General features: G+C 42.9%; 1 protein-coding gene across 2 annotated transcripts in view; it reads right to left on the reverse strand.

Annotated features, from left to right (window-relative positions):
- Positions 1–5,103, reverse strand: part of sntg2 (syntrophin, gamma 2) — a 1,221,259-nt gene extending 1,216,156 nt beyond the window's left edge. For both annotated transcript variants that reach the window (XM_078541872.1, XM_078541871.1), the window contains exon 1: positions 4,840–5,103. The gene's annotated coding sequence lies outside the window, so the exon portion shown is untranslated. The remainder of the gene's footprint in view (positions 1–4,839) is intronic.
- Between the last annotated feature and the right edge of the window lie 17,438 nt (positions 5,104–22,541).

The following is a 22,541-nucleotide window of genomic DNA, read 5'->3' on the forward strand; positions in this document are numbered from 1 at the left end:
GAGCACCATCTTGAGAAGGACGTTGCATGGGTGTTCCCTCTGACTGCTGGAAGCAACTGAACTGGTGATATCACGATGTCATACAGCATTACAAGCTGATAAGCTGCCCATTTCCAAATTTGGACTATGTGGGTCCATTTAATGAAAAGTACATCACTCACCAAAGATCAAATATTTAGGCAAAAGAGGGGTCCTGCCACAGCTTATTTAAAGGACCAGGCATCCAACTTGCAGGTAATGTAATTTTGAAAAACTTCTGCTATAGCAAATGTTTAAAAATACATGTTTTTGGAGATGTTGTGGTGTGTTCCTGCATTTGGCAGGGAGGGATGCTGCATATTCATAGGGAGGTAAGAGGACTTGTCCACACAAAGGCTCCAATCGGTATGGGAGCTGCAGTAGCAGTGCCACTGGATCTGCTTAACCACAAGGAGGTGGAACAGAGGTTGCAATAGGTCAAGCTTGGCATGGTGTCCTGATCCAACTTGGAGTGGGACTCCTTCATTTTTCTTGTCAGTGGCAGGAGACAGTCTGGCAGACCAGCCAACGTGCCCAGTGTAACAGTGTGCATGCCCATCAGTCTTTTCCTGTGTTGCTGCCACATCAAGGTCTTCATCCAAGTCTCCTGTACCAGATCTCGTCTTTGACATAACCCTCTAGTCAGTTGGCCAATAATCCATCCTTAAGCAGTGAGAGAGGGTGATGGTGTGATAGGGAGGAGGTGTCATGTAAAGATGCATTCATTGACCTTGATCACTTGCATGAGGCCATTAGGTTTCTTATGGCATGTTGCTAGGTTCCTGGGGTCAGAGGCTGGTAATTGATCCCTCTGGCCACCTGCTCCCAATCATTTCTAAGGGTTGTTCATGAGGACTTCCTGGCTCCCTGCTGATCCATGCTATCTCTCCTCCTGCCCACCTCCACCACTTAGGCTTTTAGCACCGCATCTGTCACCTTGAAGCCCTGTCTCTGCCCTTGTACTCCATTTCCTGGTTTAGAATTTCAGTAATAGCATCCAGCAGCAAACTGTAATTAATTGCAGCTTCCCTTTAAGAGGGACAGGTTACCTTTAAGAACAGAAGAATGATGGCACCACTTGTTATCAGCACAACGCTGTTCGGTTTTCTGCAGAATGCAGAGGAAGTCTGAAATGCGGCAGATGCTTGGCCCTACGTTACAATCAGGTAAATGAGGCAACAGCACCAAATTTGCGTACTGCTCACCTCCACTGGAACCAGAGCAGGTTGGTTGTGAATCACGAACCATGCACCCGAATAATGGCACAAACCAATTTTTAGCCTGAAGTGTTACATGAGATCCAGCACAAATGAGAGCTTCCAGTTAAGCTCATATGCAGACATTAAAGAGTTCTATTTTTACAGTCCAACTCAATGCAAGAACCTGTTAACTACTGAAGGTGCTATTACTAAATGCACATAGTGTTCCTTTTTATAGATAACAACCCACTTAAAATAAACAAGTTAATGCTTGCCTTAATAACAAACAAAGGAGCTGTACATGAAGTTTAGTGCATTCAACCAATATTATCAATGCAGGAACAGAAGAACAGGAGTAGGCTATCCATCCCTTGAATAGGTCTGCAGTACAATAAGGTCAAGGTTGACCTGTATTCTAATTCCATCCATGTGCGTTGGCTCCATTTCTTTTTATACCCTTGGTTAAAAACAATGTACTGATCTCAGATTCAAAATTATTTAGTGAGCTAGCATTGACTGTTTTTTGGGGATAAGTGATCTACTGTTTGCATGAAGGAGTGTTCCCAACTTCCTACCATGAATGATGGACTATGATTTAAAAGTTACATCCTCTTGTCCCTGACTCCCCCATAAGAACAACAAATTTCTCTTTATCTTCCTTACTACTTCTCAAAATCACATCCCCAATCAAATCAGCCCTTAACTTCTTATATTCCATGGTTTATGTTATCTCTTCTCACAATCTAACCCTTGGAGCCCTGGTGACATTCTGTTGAATCTGTGTGCTGCACCCTGTCCAAGATAAACACATCCTTTCTAAGGTGCAATGCCCAGGACTGTATAAAATGTTTCAGATGTGGTCTAACAGGCTTTTTGTACAGCTGTACATCCTCCCCTATTCCTTCTAGCTCTCTAGTTATAAAGGTTAACATTCCATTTGTCATTTTGATGATTTTTGCACCTGACCACGACATTTAGTGATCTGCGCACTTGAAACTCTTTGGTCCTCCACTGTTCCTAGGTTTTCACCATTTCACTGATGATTACGCAATGTTAGTGCCATTCACAGCTATATGCAGCAAGACCTGGACAACATTCAAGCTTGGGCTGACAAGTGGCAAGTAACATTCGCGCCACACAAGTGTCAGGCAATGGCCATCTCCAACAAGAAGGAATCCAACCATCTCCTCTTGACATTCAATGGCATTACCATCGCTGAATCCCCCACTATCACCATCCTGGGGGTTACCATTGACCAGAAACTGAACAGGACCAGCCATATAAATACTGTGGCTACATGAGCAGGTCAGAGTCTGGAAATTCTGCAGTGAGTAATTCACCTCCTGACTGGCCAAAGCCTGTTCACCATCTACAAGGCACAAGTCAGGAATGTAATGCAATACTCCTCACTGCCTGGATGAGTGCAGCTCTAACAACATTCAAGAAGCTTGACATCTTTCAGGACAAAGCAGCTCGCATGATTGGCACCCCATCCACCACCATAAACATTCACTCTCTCCAACGCTGATGCACAGTGGCAGCAGTGTGTACCATCTACAAGATGCACTGCCTCAGCTGACCAAGATTCCTTCCACAGCACCTTCCAAATCCATGACCTCTACCACCTAGATGGACAAGGGTAGCAGACACATGGGAACACCACCACTTGGAAGTTCCCCTCCAAGCCACTCACCATCCTAACTAGGAAATATATTGTCATTCCTTCACTGTCACTGGGTCAAAATCCTGGAACTCCCTTCCTAACAGCACTGTGGGTGTACCTACATGGACTGCAGCGGTTCAAGAAGGCGACTCGCCACCACTTTCTGAAGGGCAATTAAGGATGGGCAATAAATGCTGGCCTAGCCAGCGATGCTCACATCCCATGAAAGAATAAAAAAAAGTTTTGTTATACATGAGCTACTCTTTTCAAGATAGTATCTTGGCTTAGATTGCAATAGGGACACAGATGAGAAGGCCATTTGGCTCATCCTAGCTCATCAATCCAGAGAAATTCTACACATTCTGCACCACAGTACCTAACTCACATTTAGATAAGTCCAGGGTTTTGCCTCCATGACCTACCTGGAAACCCACCTGTGATACTACTAGAAATATTCTAAGACATGTGAAGAAAGGGACTCCAGGTTTCCTTTGATCCAAGCTGGTGAAGGGGAATGAGTCTTTACAATCAAAGAGTAATGAGCTTTCTTGAATCAGAATAATGCACCTGGTGTGGAATCTTCTGCTCTTGCTGGTGGCAGGCTTGGAGGCAGGAACCACATTTACTTAGGCAGGGTAGTGGCGTACCTGAGCCCCGTCACTTATCTGCCTCAACCAGAATTAAGCTCTGGGCAGGAAGGCCCACGGTTAACCTTGCTTCTCTTTTACTGAAACCAATTAAACAAAATTAGGAAAAACTAGGGACAATGGTTAATCTTGCTGCCCCGCTGCCAATTTAGACACTTATGTAGCCAATTAATGACCACTTAAGGGCCTCATCCTGCATTTGCTGGTGTCAACCCAGCTGCAAGTGGGTCTATTGCCATGCGGCATGCATGACAGGTGAAACTGTGTGGCCTGGTTGGCACCTCAGGCACTCTATAAAAGGTATTCAGTGCCGGATCAAGGGACTGGAAATCAACAAGGAGGTAGCTGCCTGCTGAGAGCCACATCCGTGCCCTTGCTTCTGACCCCCCTTGTCCCCCTCTCCTTGCAACCATCACCCAATGAAACCACCCACCACCGCCCATAGCCTGGGTCATCTCCGATTCTGGGCCTCCGATCGATGTCCTTCTGGCAGCAGCCATGGCCTCCTCAGTGGCGCTACTGAGCCTAAGATTGGCCAGCAGCTAGGCACGCGACTTCCACTCATGGAGAAGGCCTGCTGGTGGCCTTGCCACTGCCTGATTGGCTTGTGGTTCGGTGGGCCATTCCGAGATAAGGCACCATGGGTCTCTTGCCAGCTCTTCAGCTGACAGGTGAGGCCCCCACACCTCAAGATTCATGCTTCCCCTGTATATTGGAAGCATGGCTCTGTTAAGTAAAGGACTAACAAATGCAATATAAAAACTAGACCAACTAGACCACTGCTAGTTAGGATCATCACTGAAGAGGACCAGGCCTAACGACAACCTATCTTGTCAGACTCCCGCCACTTTTTAAAATTAATCCCAATAAAGTTCGGAGGCAGAAATTATAGAATCAGAGATTCAGGAAATTATGAAATATCTTAAATAGGAAGGAAATCAGATCCAAATAACTGTTATTTAAATCATGTTTTGCACTAATTTACCACAATTGATTAATTCAACTGAAATTAAAATGCTTGATCAAAGACTGCAACATTTATAGAAGATGCCTCAAATTTGAAAAGTTTGCTTTACCTGCACCCTATAAAATTTGCCCAGCGACAGATATCACTTTTCCATTCTGCAACAGTTAAAAACAGAAACTCATCTTCCAATTTGCAGATTCTACTCTGCAATTATTTAATGACAGCCTCCAAGCAATCTGTGTGCATCGATTACATATTCATCCCACATATGTTTTCCAAATACTGCCTCTGTTTGTGTTGTTTGTAGTGCAATAACACACACCTCTGTATAATTGTTGTTCTTACCTGAGGTGGCAAGAAGTATGCTGTATCCAGGTGGAAGCGAAACACTGCGGCTAAGACACAAGGACCCAGATCTCAGCAACAGATTCATTAACATTGAGCTTCAGTGCCACGCTTGTCTCTGCTCCTCAGGCTGTTTAATGGATAGGAAGGTGACATGCTGCCATCGACTAGCAGAGGCATGAACATGCACCAGCGGAAAGGCAAATCCCTGCTGGCTGAAGTTCAGTTAACTAGGGAGCACTGGCAGCTTCCACGAGCTGTTGCACATTGGAATGTGCAAAAGGAAATGAAAAGACCAATCAGGAGCTGTTTATATCCAGGCAAGGAATTCTACAGCTGCATATGTGCACAGGAAATACTTAAAGCTTAATCTGTTCTTCTAGCACGCTCTTTTATGTCGGAATCATTGAAGTCAAATTGCATATATAATATTCAGTTAGTTGTCTATTTTATATATTTTTTAATCAGACATGACGTACCAAAAATGACCAAAAAATGATGATCTGTATCTTGTAATAAAAAAGTAACACGTTGGAAAAGGCGGGACAATATATACGTTTATACATGCATATATTTCAAGGATGAACAAGTGAAATTATGGCATTGTGAAAATTCAATCATTAAGTGACCATTGTAGGAATCATTCACTAGGTTTTAGCTACATCAGCACAATAAATCTTATTATCTTGTTGCTGAATATAATGTATAAATGTTGTTCAATACCCATGCTGAACTATACTTCAGTACTTTTGGCCAACTTTAAAATTGATTTAAATCAAAATAAACTCTTTAATTATGTCCTATAATACTTCCCTTGATTAGAATTATTAAATGATATTAGTATGGCTTGATGGAAAATTACATCAATTTGAGTGTTTTAAATCTAGCTTTGCAATTTATACATCTAAAAAAAATATATAGTGTGATGGTGATAGGCTTTTGAGCAGCTGCATGAAATACAGCAAGAAATATGGTAATCTTCTGTTTTGGTTAGCATAATAATAAGTTTGACTGTGGTGGAATCTAGGATTTGGTTATAGGGAAATTTAGCTGCAGATTTAGAATTTTTCTTAAATTTAGAGCCATTTGTGTATTGTGGTGATTGTTACTTTCAGGACAGCCTTCCTGAGTAGGGTCACATGGTCAGAACAGCCAATCAACACAAGCACTGGAAGCCTATAATGGAGGGAGATTTCCTTGTTTAGAGTGTGTATTGTAGCCTTGCTAGAGGCCTGCAGTTAATCCAGCAGCTCTGTAAATAAAGTTTGTTGTTCAACTAAAGAAGCTTCTCAGTAGTACATCTCTACATCTGGTGGCGAGGGTAAATGATCCTGGCGCTGCCTCTCACCCGACAACTATGAGTAGCTCATTTTAAAGAAAGAAGAAAAGAAATACATACTCAGCAGAATGCTTCTCTTCAGGAGGTTCGACCCATTTGACTCCTCCACAGAGGACTGGACTCAATACATTGAGGGCCTCACATTTTATTTCCAGGCCAACAAAATAGGGGAGGAGGCAAAGCATAAAGCAGTTCTCTGAGCACCTGTGGGAGTCAAACCTACAACCTTATTCGCAGTCTCACAGCACCAAGCGCGCTCAACTCCAAATCGTTCAGTGAGCTTGTGGATTTAGTGAAGGACCATTTTTAGTCCAAACCAGCAATCATTATGCAAATATTCAAATTTAATACGAGAGTGAGGGCCCCAGGCGAATCGATTGCGACTTATATCGCTAAGCTGAAGCAATTGTCAGAGCATTGTGATTTCCGAGCAACCTTGAACGACATTCTCTGGGATTGGTTAGTTTGTGGTGTGCACAACAACGGCATTCAGCGTCAATTGCTGGCAGAAGTTGATACAAACTTTAAACAAGCCATAGAAATAGCGCTGGCCATGGAAAGTGCTGAAGGAGATTTTCAGAAGCTACAGAGTTGCAAAGTGGCACCGTTTACCAGTTAGGGCAGGAACCTGCAGCCATGCGTGGTGCCAAAACCGCTGAAGCAACCGTGAAGCAGAGATCATTCCCAATCACCCAGAAATCAAAAATATATGCTGGAGGCAATCAGACAGCGATCCTGAAGTTGAAGTGTTACCGATGTGGGGGTAACCACACTCCTGAAACATGTAGATTTAAGGAGGCTGAGTGCTATTATAGTCACAAAAGAGGGCATTTGGTAAAGCAGTGCAGAGCTAAGTCCAGACTGCCAAGTAACCAGCCAGCAAACATGTTAGAAGTACATAACATGAAAGAGCCCAAAGTAACTGATTCTTTTTAATCTTAAAGCGGTCAAGGCAGACCCTATTACTGTCACACTCCACATGAACAGGAAGCCTCTAGTTATGGAGGTGGATACAGGGGCATCAGCCACAGTTATCCAAACCTTAAGCCTGGACAGAACTTCTGCCCAGTTGCAGACTTACATGGGAGAAGCCATTAAAATAAAAGACACCACCATGGTACCTGTGAGCTATGGGCAGCAGTCAGCCCAGCTCCCAGCAATAATAGTGACTGGGGAAGCACCAAGCCTTCTGGGCCATGATTGGCTAAAAGAAATCAAGTTAAATTGGTCTGAGATTTTTCAAGTGCAGGCAGGAGGACTGCTAGAATTGTTAAAGAAAAATATGACAATGTCTTTTGCAACAAATTAGGAAAAATCAAAGGCTTGCAAGCCAAGTTATGTTGATCCAGTTATGTTGATCGAGTTATGTTGATCCAGAGGCAACTTCCTGATATTTTAAGGCAAGGCCGGTACCATATATCTTAAGAGAAGAAGTGGATGCTGAGTTAAACAGGTTGGAGGAACTAGACATCACACAGCCGGTTCAATTTTCGGAATGGGTAGCACCTGTCGTCCCCGTACTGAAACTGGATAAGACCATCCGCATTTGCAGCGATTATAAGAGAACAGTTAATTGGGCCGCCAAGTTGGATAAATATCCAGTTCCAGGAATTGAAGACAAAGCTGGCAGGAGGTCAATCCTACATTAAGTTAGATATGAGCCACACGTACCAGCAGCTCGAGTTAGGTGACACATCTCGGGTGTATGTCACAATAAACACACGCAAAGACCTATTCCGGTACATGCGCCTACCTTTTGGTGTGTCCTCAGCATGTGCAATATTTCAAAGGATGATGGAGAGTTTGCTGCAGGGATTACCATGGGTTGTAGTATACCTTTAAGATGTTCACTTAATTGGATCGACAGAGGCCGAGCATTTAGCAAATTTAGAGGAGGTATTAAAAAGATTTCTGGAAGCTGGAGGCTGCCTAAAAAAGGGGAAATGCACTTTCCAAGCCACCGAGGTTACCTATCTAGGGCACCATGTAGACGCACAAGGGTTACACCCCGTGGAAGAAAAGGTAAGGCGACAAAAGGAGGCACCTTCCCCCACAAATATCACCAAACTCAAATCATTTTTAGGGATGATAAGCTACTACGGGCGATTTTTATCCAACTTATCAACTGTACTGGCTTCCTTGCACATACTGCTGAAGAAACACCATCATTGGTCCTGGAAGGATCCACAGGAAGCAGCCTTTCACAGAGTTGAACAACTGCTGCACTCCTCAAACTTGTTAGTGCACTTTGACCCATCTAAGGAATTGATATTGACCTGCGAGGCCTCTACGTGTGGCGTTAGTGTAGTGTTGTCCCATGAAATGGTTAACGGCTCTGAGAGGCCAATAGGTTACAAATCAAGAACCCTCTCAGTGGCCAAAAAAGGTTATTCGCAGATCGAGAAGGAAGGACTGTCAATAGTCTTCGGAGTTAAAAAATTCCGCCAGAACTTACACAGCAGGCACTTTACCATCGTCTCCGATCATAAACTGCTTTTGGGCCTTTTCAAAGAAGACAAGGCTATCCCACCAATAGCCTTGACAAGAATTCAGCGATGGGCATTAATTCTGTCTGCCTACAAATACACTTTCAAGCACCGACTTGGGATACACATAGCGAATGCGGACGCCCTTAGCCACCTACCTTGCAAGAAAACATCTCGTGTACTCCTGTACCCCAAGAAATTGTCCTTGCATTGAATTTCTTAGACATAGCGCCGGTCTGCATGAAGCAGATCAGGAACTGAACCAATTGAGATCCGCTTCTGTCCAAAGTGAGACACCAGATACTTACTGGATGGTTAAATGAGCCAGTCTCTGAGGAAATGAAACCATTTTTTACCCACAAATACGAGCTGAGTTGTCAGGGTGACATCATACTCTGGGGAGCAAGAGTAGTTGTTCCTGTGCCAGGCAGGGAACCGAATTACACAGCTCTCATCCTGACATTTCTAAAATGAAAATGCTTGGCAGGAGTTACTTGTGGTGGCCTGGTATAGATGCAGATATTCAGAAGCTGATCACGCACTGTCAACAGTGCCAACCACAATAAAAGTTGCCAGCCGCAGTCCCACTACACCCTTGGGAATGGCCTGGCCGGCCATGGGTGCGGATCCATATAGACTACGTGGGTCCATTCCTATGCACAATGTTTTTGTTCATAATCGATGTACACTCAAAATGGATGGAGATTTTTGAGGTGAAATCACCTACGTTGCATGCTCCCATCAAAAGGTTACACCAATGCTTTTCAACTCACGGGGTGCCCGAAGTCATTGTATCAGACAATGGAGCCATATTTACAAGTGCTGAATTTCAGAATTTCACCAATCTAATTGGCATTAATCACATCCGAACTGCGCCTTACCACCCAGCATCAAATGGACTAGCCGAGAGGGCCGTCCAAACTTTCAAGTCAGGATTTTAAAAATTGTCAGGAGGAACCTTGGAAACCAAAATCTCACGCTTCCTTCTTAGCTGCCGCACGACTCCACGTGCAACAACAGGAGTTCCACCAACAGAACTGCTTATGAAGCATTGTCACCGAACGAGACTGAGCCTCGTATTTCCAAATTTGCCAGGGAAGGTAGAGAAGAACCAAGGTAATCAGAAAACAAGCCACAATTTGCATTGTAGAGCCTGTAAATTTATAGTAGATGAAATCTTATACATAAGGACTTTCGGTAGCGGTCCAAGTTGGATCCCAGGAATTATTGTCTGTGAGACCGGACCCCTTTCATACCAAGTAGACGTGGAAGGCCAGATCATTCATAAACATGTGGATCACCTGAGGAGCAGGGAGATGCTTCCACAGTAAGTGTTGCCACCAAGGAATGTTATCAAACCTGTAAGCACCGAAGTACCTGATTGACCTGTTATAGACATAACTGATGTCTCCATTGAATCAAATAGTGATGAACTGCCTGTGCCAAAAGAGATACCCGTTATTGCAGCTCCTGTTAGTGCCAATCCTGTAGGAGAGCCTCAGGCTGTAGAATTAAGCCACTCTACCTGGGAAGAAAACCCCCTCAACAACTTGATTTGTAATTATTGAACCTATGTGTATAAGTGTATAACCTGAATTTATGACAAAGTGCCAGTGTGATTATTTCTAAGATTTTTGATATTGTTTTCTATTCACCTGTATAAAATAATTTGTGTAAATAATGAATGTAAAACAAGGAATTAAAGGGAGAGGGATGTTGCTTTAAGGTTAGCCTTACTAAGTAAGGGTCACGGGGTCAGAACAGCCAATCAACACTGAGCAGGGGGAAGTTTATAAGGGGCAGAGTTTTCCTAGTCTGGAGTGTGTATTGTAGCCTTGCTAGAGGTCTAACTTGTAGCACAGTCTGAAAACAAAACAGTGTCTGCAATTCTGCAGGTATCCGACATACAGATCCAAGAAATCAAAGTGCACAAAAACCTGGTGCAGTAATAATCCCTTTATGTGATTAGCAAGCTTTGTAAACATGGTAAAACTTAATAGCCAAAAAATGTGCTCTTATATCTGGTAGGATGTCAACGAGTTTTTATTTCTATTACATTATTAAGCAATTCACTTTAAATATTTCTAACCCACTCCAAAGGACCTAATCAAAAATCACTTGTATATTAAAGCACTTCAGGTGATTATTTTAGCTGCAGTTGTACTTCATCCCTGGTTTACAAGCGGTAGCTGCAGGCAAGAGTCTGTAATTGGCAGCAGTTCATTCAGTTGCACCCCCCTCCTACAATGAAAGAGCTCTTCACATGCTTGTGGGCAGGATTTTTCGCTGAGCGGTTGTAAAATGATGCGTGATGACATCAGGCATTAGCACGATATTTCGGTTGGCGGGCACACATGTGAGTCGGCAGTGTGTCCGCCGACAATTACAAGGCCTATTAAGGCTATTAAAAATGTAATTGAATTAAATTTTTTGCTGCATTTCAACCTCACAGTTGTCTGGCAGGCAAAAAGGCCAAGTGGCCTTTGCATTTTTTGTGAAGCCTCATCCACAGGTGGGATGAGGTTTCAGTCCACCATTTAATATTTCATCCTAATTTCTAACAGTTTCACATGAGGGGACATGCTTTTTAACATCTTAAAAATCTTTATTTTTAATTTTCAAAACTCTTCATTCCCCTGAGGCAGCTTTGTGCCTCAGGGAGCTTTTCCGGTGCGCACCCACATGCATGCATGAACTTGCGTGCTCGCCCTCCTCTTCCCCCCCACCCCCCACACAGGCAGCGCTGATTATGATGGGCGGGCCTTAATTGGCCCACCAGTGTGAAATCGCGGTCCAGCCCCAATCGCAGGCGGCGGTCGGCTTCCTGCCCAACGAGGGAAAAAGCCTGGCATCTATGTGTGAACAAACTCTGTATTTGCTTAGTAAATTTTGAATATGCTGACAGGGTGGGCAAAAGATGTTGTCTTCCAAAAATATTTTAAAAAATACCTCTGTTTTAATAAATAAAGCACTAAAGATCTATACTGTCATTGCTGCAGTTTCCTATGAAGTTCCTCGAGTTGCACATTTACTTCCCATAAGTACTAGTCTGAGTTCAATGGTAGCACTCTTGCCTGTGAGTCAGAAGATCATGGTTGCAAAATTGGGCTCTGTAATGCCTGTTTTTTGCGTGCTACCTAGAGCCTTAGGGTTCTAAAATGACCTCAACAGCATGCACACACTTCTGACATGAAGCACACCGAACACCACATCTGCGCAACGTGGATACCAGCACTGATATTTTGGAGCTTCACATTCGAGCCTGCATTCTTTCTGAATCTCATACTGCCAAACTCAACATTAAACAGCTGAAGGACCCTAACTCACCAATGTTACCGAAATAGACCATCAACAACTTACAGGTTAGTTCCTGGTTGATTTCTTCTGGCTGTTGATACAATTCTACAAATTTTCAGTGTTTTCCATAGCTGTTTCAAATGGTGTGGTAGGCACTGAAGTACTTTGTGCCAACTTCAACACTTCTGCACAAACCACTTGCTCCCATGTTAGGGTGCGTGAGTAGTCATCCCTTTTGGATTAGAGCATGACTAAGAGAATGAACAGAGGTCACAGAGGACAAGCTGCTAGATGAGTGAGGAGACAGAGGGAGAGAAGTACTCTCAGCAGAAGAAAATCTCTTTCCTGAACTTTAGCCATGGTCAATATTTCATACATCTGTGCTTCAATAAGGATGCCCTCACCGAAATTTGACAAATTCTGCAGTCATAACTGCAGCTTCAGAGCAGGGCCAGGATCGCATTAAAACCAATGGCCGTTAGCATGGCAATGATCTTTTACACATCTGGCTCCGGCTGATACTGGAGATATTAGTAACATCTTCCAATTTTTGGTGCACTAAAGAATAAGGGAGGTCACTGATGTTCTCTATACAAAGAGAAATAACTTCATTATGATTTGCCAGGGAGAAGCAGGCAGAGCGAACGCAAAGGTTTACAAGGAGTGGACGTTTCCCGTGTTGCAGGGGGCAATTGTCTGCTGCACATTGCTTTGAATATGCCTTAGGCCAACATTGCTATGTACCTTAACATGCAGCTGTTGTGTGGAGTATAGGCAGTGCATCATACAGAGCAATGCCCAGTATCCTGGCATCAGTCATGATGAATTCATTCTGCAGAAGCTGTCCCTGCCATCAACCTCCAAGTGAAACCAGAGGGTAGCTACTGGGTAACAAGGGTTATCCATTGAGCCGTCTGGTTTGCAACCCTCACACACACACACACACACGAGAGCCATGCTGTCACATGAAATGTGATCGAGCACCCTTAGGAGGACTCAGCTCAGGCTTGGGTAAGGTACCACACCGGGGACAATGGGAAGGATTGAAGTGTATGAAATTAGGGAGAGAGAATCCAATAGGATAAAACCTGGCTTTCTTTTTCTTAACCCCTGCTTCACAGATTAACAAAACAAATCATTTCTCATTATAAGCGAGAGACGTTTTCCAATTGTCCAGAAAAGCTAAAAAAATATTTAATATCTGTTTCCCTCAGAAATGTTTCTTTTTTTAAATGAATAAACCATGAGGATACGCATTTCCTTTGAAAGCCCAGCTGATTCGATATTCTGTCTATGGAAAAATGGTCAAAAAATTGAAAGGTGACAAAGCACAACATTGATTAGAGCTTAAACCCACAACCTTGAGCCTCAGAGATGCAAGGGCCACCACTGAGCCAAGTCAAAATGAATAAATTGCATTTAATGGCACCCTACTCATTCACAAGACATCATAAAGTCCTTTCGGAGTTGATTCCATTTTAAGTGAAGCCACTGTTGTTTTGTAGATAAATGTAGGCAGCAATCTGTGTACCACAAGAGCTTATAAACAGCAATTAGATGAATAACCAGGACAAAAGGGAGAATTTCTGGGTCAACGAGCGGGGGTGGGGCCCACTCGCCGAGGTGTACAATGACATGCAGTGATGTCAGGCAGGCATCCTGACGTTGCTGCGTGTCATTTAGATTTTCAGTTCGGCGGGCTGCGAGCCTGCCAAACTGTCAAAGGACTATTAAGGCCATTTGAAAACTAATTAAACCAATAAACCAATAAACTGAGCTGCCCGTCCAACCTTAAGGTTGGTGGGCAGGCAGAGAGCCCAGGCGGCCTTCGCATTTTTCATGGAACTTCACCCACGGGCAGGATGAGGCTTCATGAAGAGTTTATAATTTGAATAAAACATTTTTTAAGATTCATTAACATGTCCCAGCTCATGTGACACTGTCACATGAGGGGACATGTCTTAAAATGTTTTATTTTCTTTATTCAGCTTTTTAAAACTTAAACCGATCACCCTGAGGCAGCTCTGTGCCCCAGGGAGATTTCTGCGCTCTTTCACATGCAGGTGGGATACAGCACAATCCCCGACTCAGGGAAACCCCTCCCGCCACCCGCACAGGGAGCACTCAACGCTTCCAGGCATGTGTCACGCAGGGCAGGCCTTAATTGGCCCGCCCACATAAAATGGCGGTGTGGACCCAATCGGGGGCACCGATGAGGTTTGCGCCCACCCCCCGCACAACCCCCACAATGGGGGGGAGAATTCCCCTCAGAGGGATGGGCATTTTGCTAGCAGTCCCTCTTCATGTGAAGAAGGAATAGGAGGAGGATATGAGGCCAGTTAGAGCAGCAGCAGCTGCTGCAGAAGAGAAGATGAGGAGGGCAGGGTGAGGAAGGCAGGGTAGCATCCTCCCCCATGTAAGTGCAGGACATTCTTCAGCCTCTGGACCTCCTCCACCAGGACCTCCAGTGGTGCATCTGAGGACCTGTGCATCCTCTCCCTCAGTCCCTAAGCCATTCCTCAATGAGTCACTGTAAGACAGCCAGAGCTCTTCACACTTTCAGTGGACATCAGTCCGAGAAGCCCACATACATACACTGTGTTATGAAATTTTTGCCTGTATGCCTCAGGGGCTAACTCATATGCACTAAGAATTGCCTTTTTTACTGCATCATAATCCACAGAAACCTCTTCTGACAGCGAAGCATAAATCTCATGAGCTATACCCACCAGCCTACTCTATAAGTACAATGTCCAGATCTCTTTTGGCCACTTTATTTGCTTAGCTACCTTTCCAAACAAAATAAAGAATGCCTCTGCATTCCTTTCCTCAAACTTTGGGAGGGCTTGCACAACTTTAAACATTCCCCCACTGGGCTTCGGGTTGAAGGTTTTTTTTTTCATCATCAGGACCTTCCTCAGCAACTGAAGCCTCCCTTTTAATGTCTAGCCTTTTAAGCCAGCATTTCCTTTCTCATTTCTTCTCTCTCTCCTTTGCCTCTCTTTCTTTAGCCTGCTCCCTTGCCTGAAACTCCAGTTCCAGCTTCTTATATGCTCTTTCCCTTTCATTTTCTTCTTTTTCTCTTTCCTTTACTTTTTATTTTGCCTCTAGCCTTTTCGATTCCAATTCTCTCTCTTTCTCTTTTACTTTCATCTCCAATTCAAATTTTTTCAGTTCCTTTTCATGCTCAATTTGCTTCATTCGCAACTGGATCGTATCTAACTCATTTGACTCACCCCTTGGAGAACATGGTCTCTCTGGTATCCTTCCAATTTCAAATGATGCATTATTATCTCAACTATGTCTGCCTTCTTCGCCCCTACAGGTAACTCTAACTCCAACTTATCCGCCAATTCCGTTAACTTAGTCTTGGTTGATTTCTGTAAACCATTAATAGGCACGTTTTAAAAGATTTTGATTTTTTCTAAACAACAATATAACTAGTAAATGGTTTTGTGTAGTTTTTTAAAGTCATGTTAAGTCATTTAAAATTGGATTACTCACAGATAGTGGACTAGATGCTCTGATTAAAGATGCTTACTTTTTATGATAAACCCAATTTCAACTGCAACTGCGCCTGCTACCAATCATAAATATCTCAGGGAATGATTTTTTTGAAACAAATTTTTTAAATTTACATTTTAAAATCCTGCCCGTTAGCACTGGCTCATGGCAGATTTTATGTTCAGTGACAAGCAAAGGAGTTTGAGCAGAAAATCGGGGAGGAGAGGGCAAAACAGGCAAAACTTTAAATGTAATTTGCACCCTGATAATGGACGGTGCTAAAACGGAAACTCTACCCCAAGGTACACTTACAGTCCTTCGACTGGATTACAAATAGGGAGAAGCAACCCCATGTGCTTGAGCCAGGCACTTTTGCTTTGAAAAGACACAAGCACTGCTAAGAGTGATGGTGACCCACACAAATAAAGAATGACAGAGCCGCATACCTCTTGGAATGTGCAGGGATACCAAGTCCGAATTCCAAGGTGCAAACTCTATTTCCCTATGACTTTCCTCCTGGGTTGCTCACAGCAGTGCTCCAGGGATTAATTTTCCATTTTGGGAAACTCCCAGACAATCCGAGAGGGTGGTCATCTTAGTTGACCCAGAATGTTCAGAACCTCAGAATCCTTTTTTGGTTCAGAGTTAAGCTTCTGACTTTACATATCCACTCTGTCACATGAACCACGTACTTCCACCTCCACAACATTGCCTGCCTCTGCCCTGCCACCACCACCCCTCTCCCACTCACACCTTCCACAGCCCATCTGCAAGTGAAACCCACATCCATACATTTTCACTCCAGGCTCAATTATTCCAATACTCCCTTGCTAACTTTTCATTCACCAGCCTCTGTAAGCTTTAGCTCACCCAAAATATCTACCACTCAAACCCTATTCAAAATTTCACTCCTGACCTGAGATAAATGGCTTCCAGTTTTTGAACATCTCAGACTTAAAATTGCCATTTTTTCCCTCCCTATCTCTGTGACCTCCTCCAGCACTATGTTAGTTACCAAAGACATAGGTTAGACTAAGAAAGAGGTTCTGCTGAGGGAACAAAAACAAAAATAAAAATACCTGGAAAAACTCAGCAGGTCTGACAGCATTTTCACCTCTTTTCTATTTTTCCTTAGTTCTGATGAAGAGTCATACGGACTCGAAACGTTAACTGTATTCCTCTCCGCAGATGATGTCAGACCTGCTGAGTTTTTCCAGGTATTTTTATTTTTGTTTTTGTTTCAGATTTCCAGCATCCGCAGTTTTTTGCTTTTATCTTCTGCTGAGGGAGTTTGAGCAGCTAGGGATAAAATTAAAAAGTAGAACCACAAAGCTAATAAACTCTGGATTACTACCTGATCCACAAGCAAATTGAGAAAGGTTAAATAAGATCAAAGAGTTCAATGTGTGACTCAAAGATTGGTGTTGGAGAAATGGGTTTTGATTCATGGGGCACTGGTACCAGTATTGGGGGAAGAGGGAGCTGTACCATTGGGACAGCCTTCACCTGAACCATGCTGGGGCCAGTGTCCTGGCGAATCATATAACTGGGGCTGTAGTGCAGGCCTTAAACTAAGTAGTCGGGGGCGAGGGGGGTGGGGGGGTGCAGGGAGCGGAGATTTGGAAAGTTAAAGAGAAAAGGCAAGGCAATCTTTCAGGATAGTAAGGCAGGTGATTATAACCAGGGTATGACAGGAAGGGACAGAGCATACAAACATAACAGTGCACTAGCAAATAAGATCAGAGTAGGAAAAAATGTTTTTTAAAAAAGCAGAACTAAAGGCTCTTTATCTGAATGCACACAACATTCATAACAAGGTGGATGATTTGATAGCACAAATAGAAAGAAATGAGTATGATATGATAGTCATTACAAAGACATGCTTGCAAAGTGACCTCACCTGGGACCTGGATATTCAAGGGTATTTGACATTTCGAAAGGACAAGAAGAAAAGAAAAGGAAGTGGTGTGGTTCTGCTAATAAAGGATGAAATCAGTATAGTAGTGAGAAATGATCTTGGTTTGGAGGGTCAAAACGTAGAATGAGTTTGGGTGGAGATGAGAAATAGCTAAGAAGTCACTTGTGGGAGTAGTTTCTAGGCTCCCTGACAGTAGCTACACTGTGGGATAGGGTATCATCAAGAAAAATGGGGGCTTATAAGTAAGGCACTGCCATAATCATGGGAGATTGCAATCTTCCCATAGATCAGACTAATCAAATTGGCAAAAGCCTGGAGGATAAGTTTATAGAGTGTATTCAGTTCAATTTCTTAAAGCAATGTACTCTGGAACCAACCAGGGAACAGGCTACTTTAGAACTGGCAATGTTTAATGTTACAGGATTAATTAAAGACAGACATTTAAGGAGTATTTCATAACTCTCACAAAGATATATTCTACTGAGAACGAAAGACTACCAGAAGGATGTACCAGTCAAATAGAATAGATGCACAATGCTGCAAAGATTCGTGGTAGGCCAGAAGTTTGGGGAAATTTTAGAAAGCAGGAAAGCATGACTAAAAAAATAACAAGTATCTTCACAGTAGAAGACACAGGAAGAATCCCAAGATATTAGAAAATCAAGAGGCAAAAGGAAGGGAGGAACTTAAAACAATTATGATCACTCGAGAAAGAGTACTACGAAAACTAATGGGACTAAAGGCTGACAAGTCCCCTGAATTGGCTGCAGAGATAGCTGATGCATTGATTGCAATCTACCAAAATTCCCTAGATTCTGGAAAGGTTCCAATGCATTGAATAGTCGCAAATATAAACCTCTGTCCAAGAAAGGAGGGGAACAGAAAGCAGGAAACTATAGGCCAGTTAGTCAAACACATGTTGTTAGGAAAATGCTAGAATCCATTATAAGGACGTAGTGGCAGGACATTTAGAAAATCATAATATAATCAACCAACCAGGTTAACATGGTTTTGTGAAAGGGAGACATGTTTGACAAATTTATTAGTGTTCTCCGAGGATGGAACAAGCAGGGTGGGTAAAGTGGAATCGGTGGATGTAGTGTGTTTAGATTTCCAAAAGGCATTAGACAAGGTGCCAGATAAAAGGTTACTGCATAAGATAAGAGCTCAAGCCGTTGGGGGTAATATATTAATATGGATAGAGGAGAATGGGCATAAATGACTCATTTTCTGGTTGACAAACTGTAACTAGTGCAGTTGCACAGGGATCAGTGCTGGGGCCTTAACTATTTATGATCTAGATCAATGACTTGGATGAAGGGACTGATTGTATTGTAGACAAATTTGCTGATGATACCAAGATAGGTGGGAAAGCAAATTGTGAGGATACAAAAATTCTGCAAAAGGGATATAGATAGGTTAAGCTAGTGGAAAAAATTGGCGGATGGAGTGTAATGTGGGGAAATACAAGGTTGTCCACTTTGGCAGGAAGAATATTTGGCAAAGCAGAATATTATTTAAATGGAGATAAACTGCAGAATGCATTTTTCTGATCAGCTGCAAATTTAAGCATGATTTTACTTAAACTTCTTCTATATCACTGAGGAATAGGACACTAAGGATAAATCTTCTGCTCAGCAGTATTGTTACCATTTTTTTAAGCATGATGCTCTGATCAGGAAAGCATGGCTATGATGGTCAGGTCATTTGGTGTGAATGTCTGATGAACAAATCCTAAGGATGATCTTTTATGGTGCATTGACAACTGGAAAGAAATATTGTGATGGTCAGCAAAAGAGATTTAAAGACTGCTTAAAAGTTACTCTGAAATAGAGCCAAGTAGTAGTAGGAGCAACTTGCTCTTAATAAGAAAGCATGGCCAAAAAACCATCATGAAGACACCTCCTATCTAGCCTCGTCACATTGCTGACTCACCTGAAAAATAAAGATCCTCAATCCGGTGTATCTGGGATCCACTGCCTAATCTGTCATCTGCGATCCCAGTCCAAGCAAATATAGATCTCGTCAGTCACCAAAAAACTCATTGCAAAAAATGAGCTGAGATTCCAGCTGATTTTTTTTCAATATTGAAAGACAATCAATTGGGAATATTTGCTACCGGCAAGATTTGGATATCAAGCAATGAGAGGCAGTGCATTTTAGTAGGAAGATTAAGGAGGTCATATGTTACACAGAAGGTGCAAGTCTCTGTGGGGTAGAGGAACAAAGGGGTCTTGGAGTACAAAGACATTAATTACTAAAAGTTGTGTCACAGGCTAGCAAGGCCATATAAAAAGCAAACCAAGCACTAGGTTTTATTGCTAGTCATCGAATTGAAAAGTTGTGCTAAACCTGTATGAAATCTTGCTAGATCACACTTCGGGTGCTGCATGTAATTCTTGTCAACATACTATAAAAAAAATACAGAGACGCTGGAGTGGGTACAGAGAATATTTACAAGGATGATCCCAGAAATGTATGGGTATACATCTCAGGAAAGAATTGTCAGGCTGGGTCTCTTCTCCCTTGAAAAAGAAGGCTGAGGGGTGACCTAATAGAAGTCTTTAAAAACATGAAATGTTTTGATAAAGTGGATACAGCGAGAATGTTCCCTCTCGTGAGGAAGAGCATAACTAGAGGACATCAATATAAGATCATCACCAAGAAATCCAACAGGGAATTCAGAAAAAATTCCTTCACCCAAAGAGCAGTAAGAATGTGGAACTCACTACTACAGGGATTGATTAAAACAAATAGCAACTAGCAAAATTTAAGGGAAAACTAGACAAGCATATGAGAGAGAAGGGAATAGATGGTTACGATGGTAGATATGGATGAAAAAGGATGGGAGGAGACTTGAGTGGACCATAAACATTGGCATGGGCTGGTTGGGCAGAATGGCCTATCTCTGTGCCATATATCCAATGTAATCCTATGAAATTGCCACATGGTCCCTGCAGGAAACTCCCCACATCCATTACTCCTCTGTTACATAAACCAGGTCATTATCATTTGAAAGCTCCATGCCCATATTGTCTGCAATCTAAGGGGAACTGGAGGCAAGGTTTAAAGGTTAAAGTGGGCATGGCTCCACTTGCAGACGTAAGTGGATGCACAGGAAAATTAAGTGGAGAGTGCAATGATGTCACTGCTGCTTCATTTGCAGTCTTTGAATGCACCAAATGGCCGAACTTCAGAGAAAACATCAGATATAGGCGACCAACAAAAAGGGAGAGAGACCCAATTATGTACTCGCGGAATGAACATTCCCTAGTTGCAAAGGCAAGAAAAATCAGCTCAAAAATGCCTCCGCTCTGATACTTTCTGAACTAACCAATACTAATCACTAATAATTTTTTACAGAATAGTCTAATTCTTACAATGCAATCATATTGTGGAGTGTTTTTGGTATTCATCTAAACTTCATATCAGTCCAAAGGGCTTTATCAGTAATCAAGTGTCACCTAATCATCAGCTCATCTCCTAAACTTTTCAGCTTGGTGATGTCCTTCATTGAAGCCTCTAGCTCTTCATTTAGATTTTACAATATAAGATCCCTGTGGTATTCGAAACATCTTGCAATTCTTTGAAGATGTAACTAAACTTGCAAATGAGAGCTATCTAATAAACAGAACTTGCTCTGATAATCAAAACGACTTTGATGAAGTTCTTCAATTTACACTTTTAGAAAGAAATTTCAAATGTGAAGAAAATTAATGCTAAATCAATTAAATTCATTGCAAATATAATTGACAATTCAAAGCAGAAGCTAAATTAAGAGGCCTCTATTAGGGTTACATGATGAGAAGAGGTTTTTTTGTGTCATTTGGTCTATTTTGGGCTCACTATTTATAGACAATAGAGAAGGTATTCACAACAACACAATATATTTTGCAAATGACATAAATTAAGGACAGAACTTTCAACTTTGGCAGGGGCGTAAAACAAACTGTAATGATACAAGATATCTGTTATGCACCCACTCAATTTTCCTGCTCATTGAGAGCAGAACTTATATCTGCCATCTCACCCTCCAGTAAGCTGGCAAACAAACTATCCTTTATTCCTGGTCTGGTGGTAGCCCAATCATGTCCAGTGACTCACCATGTGCTGATTTTTACTCTACATTAGCCTCTAAGATATATGCCAGTGTTAGCATCTGGCTGCAAGTGTCAAGTTAAGTTATTCGCCTCTTCATCAGTGCCATGCTGTTACCCTCACTCTTCCTCCTTGGGCTGCTGTGGTTGGGCAGGCAGCAGTTCTTAGCTGACTGAAAGCAGGAAATCAGAAGGGGAAGGTTGATGTAAGGGAAGGGGGTTTGGGTGGGAAGCAAGATGTCCATAGGCACACCATCAGCAGCTTATCATGTCTGACAGAAGGCTGAGAGTGAGCTGGGAGTTAAGGAGCGATGTAGGTAAGAGCTAAGGTGTACAAGGCAGGAGCATGCCATCATCCTCAACGTTCTCAGTGATCCCAAATGCCAGAGGCTCTGTGCAGCGGGTGTCTCCCTTATGGGCCTCAGGAGCTGTTGGCAATCTTGTCCCCTAGCAAATCCTGTTCTGCTCCTTTCTATTGTGTGCCACCTTGTCCTGCAAGAGAGGGCAGAATGTTAGTGATTGTGTAGCACTATATTTGGAAGATATGCCTGAACAATGGGAGATATTGAAGGCAGCGAGAGGTGGGTGTGAGGCTTGCAGGAGTGGCAAATGTATGAAGGTGAGGTGAAGTATCTGGATGTTATGAGAGAATCATAGATGTGCGGGTGTCCTGATAGGTGAGTGATGAGGGTGCGGTGCATTGAGCAGCGTGAGAGGTTGGTGGAGCGGTCAGTAGGAGGTTTCATGTGAAGATGCACTCACAGACCTTGACTGCCTACATGCGTCATTCAATTTCTTGTGGCACTGCTGCCAAGCCTTCAAGTCGGACTCTGGAAGCTGACCTCCCTGACTAGCTGCTCAAACCAAAGTGGTGGTCATTGAGGTTCTCCTGGTCCCCTGTGAAACTATGGTATCTCTCTTCTTGTCCACCTCCAACACCAATGCCTTCAGCACTGCATCTGACATCCTGGAACACTCGCCCTGCCCTGGTGTTCCATTCTCCATGTTTTATATTGCAGCAATATTATTTAGCACAGCGTTCCTTTAAGAAGGACAGGATG

The sequence above is a fragment of the Cetorhinus maximus genome, chromosome 5 (assembly GCF_964194155.1).
Source record: "Cetorhinus maximus chromosome 5, sCetMax3.hap1.1, whole genome shotgun sequence".
NCBI lineage: Eukaryota > Metazoa > Chordata > Chondrichthyes > Lamniformes > Cetorhinidae > Cetorhinus > Cetorhinus maximus.